Raw genomic sequence first — 13,640 nt, forward strand, 5'->3', positions numbered from 1 at the left:
GCGATTCGTTTCGTATCTTTTTTATGTATTCACTTCTATTTCCTTACAACTTGTACAAAATGTATAAGTCCGTTTTTTCGTTCCTCTCACCCCCTCCCCTCTCTCTTTTTCTCTATCTTCCTCTTTCTCTTTTTCTTTCTATCTCTTTAACATTTCATTACGTTGCACTTTCCTCTCCCGTTCCACTTTTGTCATTTATTAGCCATCTATCTTTCTCTACGACGTCTCGTTCTCATGCTTGTTTATCAAATCAAAAGTGTGACAACGTCGTTTCATGAAAGAAGAAATGCAAGGAGAATTAGATAGAAAGAGATATCTCGTATGGAAATGCAAGACGATAGCGCGGTTAGAAAGAAAGCATGCACACGATGTGCCGACTAACTCGTGCCGAGATAAGCGAGAAAGAATTAGATACACGCGAACGCTCAATTCCTTTTTCGAGTCGTAGCGAATCTGTTCATACGTATACAATGATATACAAAAATGATTGTATGTGCTCTTTGAATAACATCCTTTTCAGAATGGACGAGGTACTTTGAATTTGTGAATAGGTGAAAAGAAATTTGTTTGTTTTATTTATTGAATATACACCTATATTATTTTTAAAAAATGTCGGAACGATGTTATAAAAACAAAAAAAGAAAAGAGAAAAAACGATCTTCTACTTTCAAGACCGATTTAACCTTTACATTTCTATACGACACGTCAATTTTTTTCTTGTTTCTTCTTTTTTGTTTTATATCTACTTGCAATATTAAGAAACGCGATGTTTAAAAAAAAATGTCAAAGTTCGTAGATTATTCTTTTTTTATGATTCCATTTATGTATCCTAATAAGATACGCTTAAGTAGAGATGGATACGTTTTTTGATGAAAACTATAAACTTTTGATATCGTAAAAAATTTATTCGAGTTAGAACTAAATTTTTATGACGTGAAGATTGTTGTCTTGCGTGAAATGAAAGACGCAGTTTAGAGGCCCGTCGGAAAAGTCGAGCCTTTAGGTAAGAATGTCTACGACAGACGAGTAGGAGTAGAAGAAGTAAGAGGCAAGAGAAGAAGAAGAAGAAAGATAAAGGAAGGAAGGAGCTTAGGACTCGGCTGGATCGCGTGATTTTCTCCCAAGGTTAATCCGTTTGAGTTTGTAACGTCGCATAAAGCTATTTGCGTGGACGTCCGAGCGAACGCGCATAATTTCTAGCCGGCCGCGGATAAACGTTTAGCTCGGACAAAAAGACTTTTTAACGTTTGCTCTTTTCAAGTTTTTCTTTTCTTTTGTTTTCTTTTCCTATCTTTTTTATTCCTCTTTTTCTTTTCTTTTTTTCTTTTTCTTTAACGGCACTCCGACGAGTATCGTATTATCGCTTTTCTATATGTTACCACTGGCACTTGCTTCTTTCTTAAAATAAATGCATCTGCAGTGTTTACAAGTTTCCAGTTCAATATTTATATAGAAATTAATGTAAATAATAGTAATAAGTAAACGGTCAGATTTTTATAATACTATTTCCTTATTATATCTCTATCAAATTGATATTATACGTATTAGATACTTGTATATAGACATCATAGATAATCATCGACAAGTAATTTTACGTGAAATGTATCAGAATATTCGGAGGATCCTTCGATAGATTATATCAAATTACGTAGATCTACTCGTCCAATGAATACGTATAAACGAAACTTGCTTTATACGATCTGTTTGAAAGGCTGCGACATTAAATGATTTACAGAAATTCTACGAAAAAAAGTGATTTTCATTGCGAACGACATTTCTAAGATATTTTTCAAAAGGTTTTGAATGGACTTATTGATAGAGAGAAGAAACGAGCAAGCAGTTACGTTCGTCGAATGATAAAGAGAAAGACGTTCTCGACGGATTTTCTCCGTTGACGTTATACACTACGTCCCTGGAACAGTAGACGAGCGTCGACGCGTTAACGCGACGTACAAATAACAATGTGGAGGCCTTGAGAGAGCACCGCAATCGTGCAAGGCATCGAATGTAAAACGTTCACATAACGTTATGACATTACATAATGATCCATAGAGTAATGCTACTGCAATGTCGCGTTGTCCATTTGCGATCGAAAACCAGGTGAAAGATCAGGATCTCTAGGATCTAGGGAGAAAGAAGAAAAAAACCAAAAGTAGACAAGGTACGCGCGAGTATAATGATAATCGTCGACAAGATGTATTTGACGGCGATAGTCAGTCAAGGTGATTTTAAAAAGATCGTACGAACTTGAGTTTTATATGTATATATATACCAAAATGTAGTTGTAATTTGTTATTACTCGATCGAGTGTCATACGTTATTTTTCATCGATATCGATTACCCGGGAAATAGTATTTCGAACGTACAGTAGTGAAAGATTGCTTTTAATGAGTTGGAATCGTTTCATGAGAAGTGAATTGTCGTTTGGATAAAGAGGAAAGCATTGATTGATATATATACATGTGTATATATATATATATATGTATGTGTATGTACGTATATATGTGTGTATGTGTGTATCTATGTAAGTACATTCAGTAATATCGAACGATCGATATCGTAAGAATCCGTTCGATGGAATGTTTCTCCACGTGTTCTAAAAATCCGATGATATTTCGAACTGACGAGCAAACACTAGTTTTATCTGTTCGTGATCGAGGTTTTCGATCGGGGGTACACGTGGATAGCGTCGTGGATTATCGGACGATCGATCGCCCTGGCGCCATTTAGAAGGTTTTTCTCGGAAAAAAGAAATTAAAGTCTTGACTGCTGTCGTATTGAGTTAAATGCGTAACCAATAATAATCGACACTCGACTTTATCCATTTTATTTTATATACTCTTTTAGAATTTGTTCATTAATATTTACCAAAGAAAGACTGCTTTCTGCCATTGAAAAATTAAGTTTTCTAATTATCTTCAAGGATACGATTTTATTATTTCACAAATGCCAATGAACATCTAAAATAATTATGTCATTTTTAAATTATAACGTCGAGAGACTATGTAGTATGAAACTTATCTTATGTATTGAAAATATTCATTGTTAAGTCTGCAATATAAAAACAATAATACACTGTGATATTCTCGCCGTATGACTAAGATTATTATTCGCTTAAGAATTTGAAAATAACATTGCGCAGACGCATCATGCAACACGCACGACAGAAAAAAATATCTGAAAAAGCATGTAACTCAAAAATCTCATTTCGTATTCCATAAATCGCGGACTATTTTTTAAAGTAATAACATCCACCTATTTACAATAAACAACGACGTAAATTTTTTCACTCGTCCTTGTAATCAAATCTCTACAAAAAAAGAAGAAAGAAGGAAAAGAAGGAAAAAAAAACATCAATTTTTTTTTCTTTTACATCCACATAGCTAGCAACGTAGACAAAACAAATTTGACCTACTTTCAAACGTTCGAACCTTTTTTACCCATTATCCCTAACACATTAAAACTATACCGAACAAAGTCCTTCGTCGCTTCTTTTTTTTTTCCTTCCACATTCGGTCCGATTAAATAAAAATCGCGTATCCATTTCTCTCTATTTAGAATTCATTCCATTTATGGCCTACACCCTTCATCTCTGTCTTTCTTTCTATCTCTCTCTTTCTCTCTACACTTCTCTCGTTCTTCGAGAACGTCCTCCGTCAATGATAAATTACGTAAGCGAGTGTGTGGGTGCGCTCGCGCGCACAAGATTCGTCGGAGATTTTCCTTTTATTTTTCATTCTCGCGTTTCCCATCGGCCATGATGGCTCCCTATTGTCTCGTACCGAAAGACGTTCCGTTTGCTACGAGCGCCACGTACAATCGCCTTCTTTTTTCCCCTCTTCCTCTACTCTTTCCTCCCTCTTCACCCCACTCTATCCTAACCCCCACCCCCACTGCCATCACAAGCGCACCAGCACCATTTCGAAGAGAAACGCACGTGCGCCTTTCATTCTTGGAAAGTCGAGGTCCCCGATTGTGTATTACATACTTTATCTCTTTCCACGTTCTCTCCATCAAAGAATAAGGAAAAAAGAAAAAAAAAAGAAAGAGAAAAAAAATAAGGAAAAAGAAATAGAAGGAGAAATAGAAAAGAAAAAGAAAATAATATACCACCTTATCGCTTTCCATTAAAGCTTCATAAACGTGTCGTTAAAAATAGGTATCAGATTTATCAAGGTTTCCATAAGCGCGTGTCTTCGTTATACAATGTTTTCGAGCAACCAACTATAGGGCTACGCTTTCCAGAATATGTCGCTTTAACGGCGGAAGGATTTGAGATTAAAAGATTATATAATTCTGTGAAAGCGCGAAAGAGGCGAGAAAGAGGAAGGTAGGTAGTTAGCTCAACGACCAATGCGTATGTATGTACATATGTATGTATGTATTCATGTACGTACATATCCCTCGATCTAAGGAATCTCTTGCTAAGGTAGCACGCAAAACCAATCATTTTATCTTTCAATTTCCAAGCTTCGATCGAAAAATAGAATCCGATATTACTGAATAGATTTAAGATGAATAGATCTAATAGATTAACTGAATAGATCTAAGAATCTATAATCTGATTGATGCTCGAAAAATAGATCGAACTACGTTTAAAGAAATTTTAGTACAGACGTATGCGTGTAAAAAATATTCGAACGAGACGTTCGACTATAGAAAAGGAAAAATTATGATTAAAAAGAAAAAAATGTTCTATATTCTTTCTCTTTTATGATACAAAATGAAATTTTTATATCAATCCAAGTTCATTGAAGTGAAGGAAGAAAAAAGAAAAGTAAAAGACGAACGTAAAGTGTTTTCATAGTAAGAATGCAAAATAAACAATATACATACCTACGTATGTATATATCGTGTACAGTAAAATGCATTAATAGCGCATTGTGGGGATACCATCTAACAATTTGCTAAGTTTCCCTTTCCATATGTACTTATCTATTATATACCTATGCATTATGTTAACATGACGACATTGTAACAACTGAACGAAAAACGATGGGATGCATTTCTAAGCGTGCTCTATTCGTATACGTTGGTTAGTATTATTTATTCTTACAATTAATAGATATATCCTAAAGGGATATGTGAACATTGCACGTACACAATGACGCTTTTATAAAAAGTAGAAATGAAGAGATAATAGAGGAAGATACGAGGAAAGGAAAACTTGGACAATTGGAAGAGGTATCTCTACCATACCTAGTAGATACACATATACGTATGTGTTTGGTTATTCGGTATAAGTGCAATTAAAATATCATGACGAGTTAACTGGTCATTCTTAGTTAACAAGTTTAATCGAATTTCTTAATGATCGGTCTTTCAATTTTGGGTTGAGACGAACGATGACCACGACGACGACGACGATATTAGACATACCGAGAGATTCTTCTTTCATTTCTCTCTAGAAAATCTATATAAATAAAAAATCAAGAATGTTTGATATTTTACATGAACGGACATACAAGACTGTTGAAAAATACAAATCCTTTTATTTAATGGATTTATTCATTTATTTTTGTTTTCTTTAATAGCTTGATATAGAAAATAAAGAGAGCAAGAAAGAGATGTCCCGTCTTTCTGTATCGTTTTCTTTCTTTTTTTTCACGAGTATGGTACTCGCGTGTTTCTTCGTGGCACACCGTACGTGCAAAGTAGAAGGTTACCGCATGACATCAGCCCGTGAGCTATTACTACACTCTATTACTTCGTTCTCTTGCGCGATGATAGCGGCAATCGCATTTTCTTCCATTAACGAGAGTACGTTCGCGAGCGTTCGAATGGACTCCTACGATTCGGTCGAAAATCATTCGCGTAAACGTCGAACAATATAACAACTAATAACGTTTTGGCGTTATCGTTTTAACGATTTTCTCAGCGGTGTAATGCATTTAAAAACAATTTGTATAGTTTGTCGAAAGAACAAAAAAAAAAGAGGAGAAAAGTAAAAAGGAAAAAAGAAAAGCAAAAAGAAAGAAAAAAAAAAGAGCTATAACTAAATACACATATATATGGATTACGTAGATAAATATCTACGTACACATACATACATACATACATAATATGATCCAACGCGAAAATCGATTCCGATTGTTCGCGAGAAGGAGAAGAAGCTTTACGTTGTCAGCCGAAAGGCTCGGCTTTGCGAGCTCGCTAACGAGCGTGGCATGCTGACATTTTACGAGGTACGCAAATAAGTGCATAAATAGATGAGCCAATGCGAATGAGAGTTGGAAAGATTTTCGTCATGTTGCGTTGGGAAAGAATTCACTTCGAAAATAAGACTGGATTCGTAAAGAAATATTTCTCTTCTTCTTTCCGTTTCCATGACAAATGAATTTACGATAGTCGATATATCTCATGATTTATTCTTACGCTTTCGCAAGACTATCGACTTATGAATGTAGGTACATTCATGATTATGTCAAATATAGTATTATGATATATGCAACATTAGCATAAATAAATAACGAACACTTACATTATTCTTGTAAATGCAATTATTTTTCTTTAAATATTGTACCATGACTTATCGGAAATAAGTAACTCGAATAATAAGGTAAAATGGAAATTAGTAACAAATTAGTAGTATATCTAATTGTAAAATCTCTAGATCGCTCTATATATATATGCACAAATACTTGTTTCTTGTATAGGATGACCCTGTTTCCTTTCCTTTTCTTTCTCTCTCATTACGTTGCCGAACGAATGGATAATTAAAAGTAACTTACGCGCAAGGCGTTCGTAATGTAATGATAAGCGCGATAATTGACGCAAAAAGAAGTTTTAGTCGTCACGGCAATTTATACGTAGGAAGACAAAAGCGATGTAATTACGTAAAGCCGACTTGTAAAAGGAAACGTCATTTTTCGAAACGATAGTTCTCTCGCAGAGGTTCTTTTCTTTGCTTTGTTTTGTTGTGTTTTGTTTTGTTTTCCGTTCTTTTTCTTTCTTTTTTCTTTTTTTATAGACTCTCAGGATCGTCGAGGACGAGTAAGCAAATTCCCGCGTAAGAACAATCTCTTACGTTAGATCGAGAAGTTACAAGAACGAGGAAGCCTAAGATAAACGCGAGACTTATGCGATTGCATTGAACGACGTCGAACAAATATAAAAAGACGATGCTTGAAAACAACACTAATAATATTTAGCTAACTATACGTGCACGCGTAAACATATATAGGATATGCGTGGAGGTTTGCAACCTTGAAAGTGGCCACCGCCTCCAACTTCGTCACTTTCGTCCAAGCTCTAACAGCCAAAGCAATTTCTATCCTCGGAACGAGTAACAGCAAATGCAATTGCAACTGCTCCGGCAAAGCGGAGCGGAGCAACGGCAATGGCAACGGCAATGGCAACGAGCCGATCGAGAGAAAGGGAAACGAGGGAGCGAGTGTTTGTTGTTGGCGGAACGACGGAAGAAAGATCCCTCCTCTTCCTCCTCCTCATCCTCAACAACCTTCTTCGTCGACTTCCCGTCTCTATCTCTATCTCTTTCTCTCTGTTAAGCAGTCCCACATTATCTCTCACTCGCACTCCTTGCCCTTTCTTTCAATACGTCTTTCCCTCTACCCCTTCTATCTCTTTCTCGCTCTTTCTTTTCTCTCTCCCCCCTCCCTCTCACTCTTTCTTTCTTCCTTTCTTTCTTTCTGTTCGTTCCTCTCGCTGTACTCCTGCTCTTTCTCCACTCTCGTCACGGGGAGCAAACCGGATTCGCAATAAAACGAACCACCTCGAAATATACGCGAAGAGTCCAACGAGGATCTAACCTATACGGTCAAACTGGATCTCAGTGTCTCACTCTCTCCCCCTCTGTCTTTCTTTCTCTCTCTCCCTCCCTCTCTCTCTCTTTCTCTCGCTTCCTTCTCCTGCCCTCTAAGAGATTCGAGTGAAAGGGATTCTCGGTGGAAGGAAGGGATAGCTAGGCTACTCGCGTCGCCTTGTGAGAAAGGTGCAAGTACGATCGTCGACGAATGCTTCTTTTTCTCTCTCTCTTTCTCTCTCTCTCTCTCTCTCTCTGTCTTTCTTTCTTTCTTTCTTTCTTTCTTTCTCTTTCTTTCTCATTCACTCTCTCATTTTCGTGGGACGACGCGACGACGACGACGACGACGACGACGACGACGACGAAGCAGAGAGACGTTGAACGCTCGCTGGAGAAAGAATAAAGGGGAAAAGGGGGGAAGAGAAAGGGAGAAGAAAGGAGCGAAGGGTGAAAAGAAAAAAAAAAACTCAAAGGTGGTTCCACGATTCCGGAGAACAACGAAATCCCCCTTCTTTCTCTTGCGCTCTCTTTTTCTTCTCTTTCTGAGTTCCTCGCATGTATGTATGTATGTATGTATGTATGTACAGTGTGAGATGCGAAAAATTTTCAAGGGTAAAGAAGCTTCGTCCAAATAATACATGATGATAATAATAATACAAAGCGAGATATTTAATAAAACAATTTAAAAATATATATATTTGTTTAAAAACATTTGTATAAATTAATTCTAATTATATAACGCGTTAAGACTCGAAATTATGAGGTTTATAAGACGTCCTTAGATATTAACATATTTTGCATAATGTTGACTTATTTTAAAGAAACTTGTATTATATTTATATAGTTATTTTTAAAAATCTACATATATAATTTACTTGTCTCGCGTTTATTCGGTATGAATATTTAGCTGTCTCGTGATAAGTCGAAAGAAACAAGAAGTCAAACGATTCGCGAGAGGCCGGTCGTGCGGAGAATGCAAAAATAAAAATACAATACACTTTAATTGCACGTACGGTGTGCGACGCAAGGCAACAGAAGAGGACCTTGCGATACCCCTCTTTCTCTCTCACCCCTCTCTCTTTTCCCCTCTCTCTCTCTTTATTCTCTCTCTCTCTCTCTCTCTCTCTCTCTCTCTCTCTTTCTATCTCTATCTATCTATCTCCTCTCCACTCTTTCGCGAGTAATGATAAACAGCAGCATGCTGTTCCCTGCAGCGATTACGCAAGTTGCTTGGCCTTCTCGGCGCGCTTTTAATTTAGACCGCACCATAAATAAATAAACAGTATCGCGAACGCAATAGATAGCTCGATACTTTCCTTCCTTCTCTTTCTTTTTTCCTTACGTCGTAGTTTTATTTGTACACTTTGGATATTAGTCATAACACTCTGTTCCTATCTATGATTTATTATATATATACGTATTTGTATATATATATATATATATACATAGATAATTTTTTCCTTATACTAGCTATATACTTTTTGATTTTTATAATGCATATATGTATTATTATTGGATATAACTAAACTATGTAACAATCTTTATATCTTTCATTCGTTTATCCTTTCACATTTCTATCGGATTCTATACTTTCCTTATTTTTTTCTTTTTTATCTTTTTCAACTTAGTTTATAAGTTCGTTCTTATTCTTGTTGTGTTACATTTCTTATCACTTTGAATTACGTTGTTACATACTTATCTAATCCTTTTTTCTTATAGTGAACTAGATCCATGAAAATAAATTTTCCTTTTTCTTTCTATTTCCGTCTTTCTCTCTTCCTCTCTCGTTTACTAACATAAATCAGGAGAATCGAACGGATTAATTCCACGTGATCGTTTGATCGATATCGTTTTACCGTCTCGCGAGAACGCCTTTGATTTTCCAGGAAGCTGCAGACGAGGTCGTTAAATATATGTAGGTATATCATCGGTATCGCGAAACTTCTTTTTTCCGTTTCTCGAGGTTGAAAATCGAAGCATTTCGCGCGATCGAGGAACAGAACGCTCTTTCGAAGGAGTGTAACACGAACGATATTTGTTTCTCCCTAGGTAGTAGGTTCTTCCTTCGTTAAAGGTCACCGATTTCTCATCGATCGACGATTAACTTATTAGTATAGAAAAGTTGACATTTTTCATGGCATTAGTTACTTCAATCACTGTTAAAGAAATGATCGATTTAGAAAAGAAAATTTATCGATGTTTTCCAAAGAAAGAAGAATTAAGATTAGATCTAAACGACATTATCAATAACGTGTCTGTAAATGCACTTCTTCGTTATTATTGCTGTTGTTGTATAATATCAAAGAATCCGTGAGAAATATGTTAAATCGATTGATTATTATTTTTATCGCGAACACAGAAATAAATCACGTCGATACTCTTCCCAATTGGTATTAACGTGCATAACAATCTAATGAAGTAGAAAGGTCTACTTATTACTAGTTTCCTCTTTTCACATCGTCTAAACTTTAAGGTAATTTCACACCGAGTGACTCGCCACGTGACAGTAAATCTTAAGAGCGCTGCATTACCCTATCAGCTGTTTCTCGACCTCCTTTCAACTGGCGGCTTCTCGCGAACGAAATTCGTCTACCGTTCCTAAGTATAGACGTCGTTGGCATAATTCGCAGATATATACGGATAGCCGTGGCTCACTCGAATCCGTGGTGAACGGAATCGAACTCATCCACGATTCGTCCGTCGGCGATCCATCCTTCGCCAAACGGGGTCATTGATCCTTTTCGTAGATCTCGATCGTTGTGTCGTTCGCGCGGGGGTGGAGAAAACTGGAACGGCGCCGATTCGGAGCTATTAGAAGCGGTCGCCAAAAACTTCGAGGTCCCACCAAGAGAAATTTCATTGTCCGTGAGATAGTTAATGTTCCGAGCATGATATTTTTTTTTTATGTATATATTTGCAATTCGAACGATTTCAGGAAACGATTTCGAAATTAGAATTGTATATGAGCGGATTATTATTAAAGTGACACGTGTAAAACATTTTCTTTTTTTTTCAATGTTTATAATGATACAATAAAATAAAAAATTACAAAATAAACGATGAATTCCATTAATTCAAATATCTATTTAATCTGTTTTCATAATTACTTGCATGTATTACTGTACCGTAATGATTTATATGAATTCTAACAGACTCATGTTCATTGAAGACTCATATTTATTCAATACTTAAAATGGATTATTATCGTATATATTTACATACAAATAAAAATATAGATATATTAGTGGTATATCATTAACGAAAGACGTAATATACTATTAATGGGTATTAGAGTTTTAATTTATGAAAAGATAACCGGGTAACCGGCTGCGGAAGCGTTTATGAAGAATTTTGTTCACTTTGATGAAAATGATCTCTTTTAAGTCGTTTCTGCGCATATACATAAGTATACTAAAACGCGATCGAGTTACGCCGTCGTTGCGAGCTCATGTTTTTGAAAGAAAGCATGCGCGATAGAGAGAAAGAGAGAGAAGAAGTAGAAGGAGGTGGAGGAGGAGGAGAAGGAGGAAGAAGAGGAGGACGAGGAGGAGGATGAGGAGGAGAAGGAGGAGCAGGAGGAAAAAAGGATGTGAGAACGAACGGTGTAACTTAGTCGAGAGTAGTGGAAGAAAAAGAAGAAGAAAGAGAAGAAGAAGAAGAAGAAGAAGAAGAGAGAGGAAAAAGGAAGAAAGGAAGAAACGAAACATTTCGTCTTGCGGTTTGCGAGCGAACGAAGAACCTCGCGATAGCGTGCGCGGGAGAAAAAGACGACGATGGGATCAGCCACGAGTTCTAACAGACGGAAAACGAGAAGAAAGGAAGAGAGAGAGAGAGGGAAAGGGAGGGAGGGAAAGGGAGAGAGAGGGAGGGAGAGGGAGAAAGAGGGAAAGGGAAGAGAGAGGAAGTCGTAGAGGAATGGTGGATGAGAGAAAAAGAAGACGAAGGGAGACGGACGGTCGTGGAAAAAGAAATAAAGATAGAAAAAGAGAGATAGAGAAAGAAAAAGAAAGAGTGAGAGAGAAAGAGAGAGACAACGAGAGAAAAGGGGAGAAAGAGAGAGAGAAAATTTATTTTCATAATTCAGACTCACAGAAAAGAGTATAAAATTAGATTAATATGGAGGATAACAAAAACGAGAGAGAGAGAGAAAGAGAGATGAAATACTAAGAGTAAGTCAGAAAGGATTGATAGACGAGTAAAGAGACGAAGGAAGGCGGACGGAAGTCGAAAGAGAAATAAAAATAAGAGAAAAGAGAAAGAGAGGGAAAAAATCTCTCAACTGTGAATCAATAGCTCACAGAAAATAATATGAAAGTATATTAATATAAACAGAACTGCTAATGGTAATAAATTGTGAATGAAGTTTTGGATAGGGATGGAAAAATAATAAAAAAAGAGGAAAAGTAAGAAAAAGAAAACAAGTAAAAGAGGTGTTGAGAGGAAGTCGGAGAGAAACCAAAGACGAGAGGAACAGAAGATAGAGGGACGCAAGCGGAAATGGAAGGAGAGACGACGATAGAAAAAGAGAAAAGAATGAGAGAACATAAATGTTTATTACTACTGGTTCCTTCCACCGTATCGCCAAGAATTGTTAGAAGAATTTTACATCAGCAAGTATTTAAAATCGTTTTTATATATTTTCAACATTCTAAGAGTAAATATTTCACTAGAAAAAAAAGCAAAAAAATGTAATAAACAAAAAGTTGAAAAAGACGAACAGTACAGAGAGAATAGAAAGGGGGAAAGTATACAAAATAAGAATGCTAAAAAATGTATAATAAAATATATAAATACACTTCATTAAAAATTACAAAATATATAAAAGTAAATATCAATTTTTTCTTTTCTTCTCTTAGCAAATTTAAAAAGAAATTCAAAATCATTTAGATGGAGATAGAGATGGAGACGAAGAGAGAGATAGAGAAAGAGAGAGGGCCGAAGAAGAGTTCCCGAGTAGATTCTTACATATTACGTGGAGAGTAGCCGTAGCCGAGCGTATTACACTATTGCCGAGACAAAGAGAGCCTCTATTCGAGCACGTCCGTCCGACAAAGAGGAGGGTACGCGCACGCGGAGGAGCGCGCGTCCTCCGTATCTCTCCTCGTGGTGTGGCGCGAAGAGAGCGAGTTATAGCTGGGGGGAGCTAGCAAATGAGAGAAAGAGAAAGAAAAAAGAAAGAGAGGGAAAGAGAAAGAGATAGAACGCACGCGCTCCGTTATCGGGCCGTGCATGTGCACGAAAAACGCGGCCTCCGCGGGTACGCGAGCGTAGCTGCAGTACATATATTAACGTACGTGCACACACGCATACACCCTAGCAAATAGACACACAATCGAAGGCGCGCGTGTACCGGCGTACATAGTAAGGCCTAGGCAAGAGAGCTATTTGTAATGTAATAGTGAGAGCAGCGGCACCAGCAGCAGCATACAGTGGGGAAAGGGAGAGTGTAGAGAGGAAGGTGGTGGTAGGTGGTAGACTAGTATGGTGGGGAGTGATAGAAAAGAGAGGGAACGAGAGAGCTCGAGCGCGCGAGCGCGCCCTCGCGCGCTCGAGCTCGCGAGAAAGAGAGTGAGATGGCACTCGACGAAGAACCAATACTACGGTTCCCTTTACAAACGAACTCACGAGGCTCGCGAGGCCTCTCTAGCGTGTCGAGTATTCCGTCGGGAGTTCTCTCAAGAGAGAGACGCGCATTTCGGACCCTCAACCCTTTCTGGGTTCGGTCTCTAAGCTCGAGCGGGGCCCACCTGGCCTCTCTTCTCTTTCACCACCATCTCACCGACGGGCGAGATCGGAGTCGTATAAACACACACGCGTAGACGTAGACGTTTGCGCTTGAACGCGCAATACACGTAGGAGCGCTTATTATACGGAGGAG

The sequence above is a fragment of the Vespula pensylvanica genome, chromosome 7 (genome assembly GCF_014466175.1).
Source record: "Vespula pensylvanica isolate Volc-1 chromosome 7, ASM1446617v1, whole genome shotgun sequence".
Lineage (NCBI taxonomy): Eukaryota > Metazoa > Arthropoda > Insecta > Hymenoptera > Vespidae > Vespula > Vespula pensylvanica.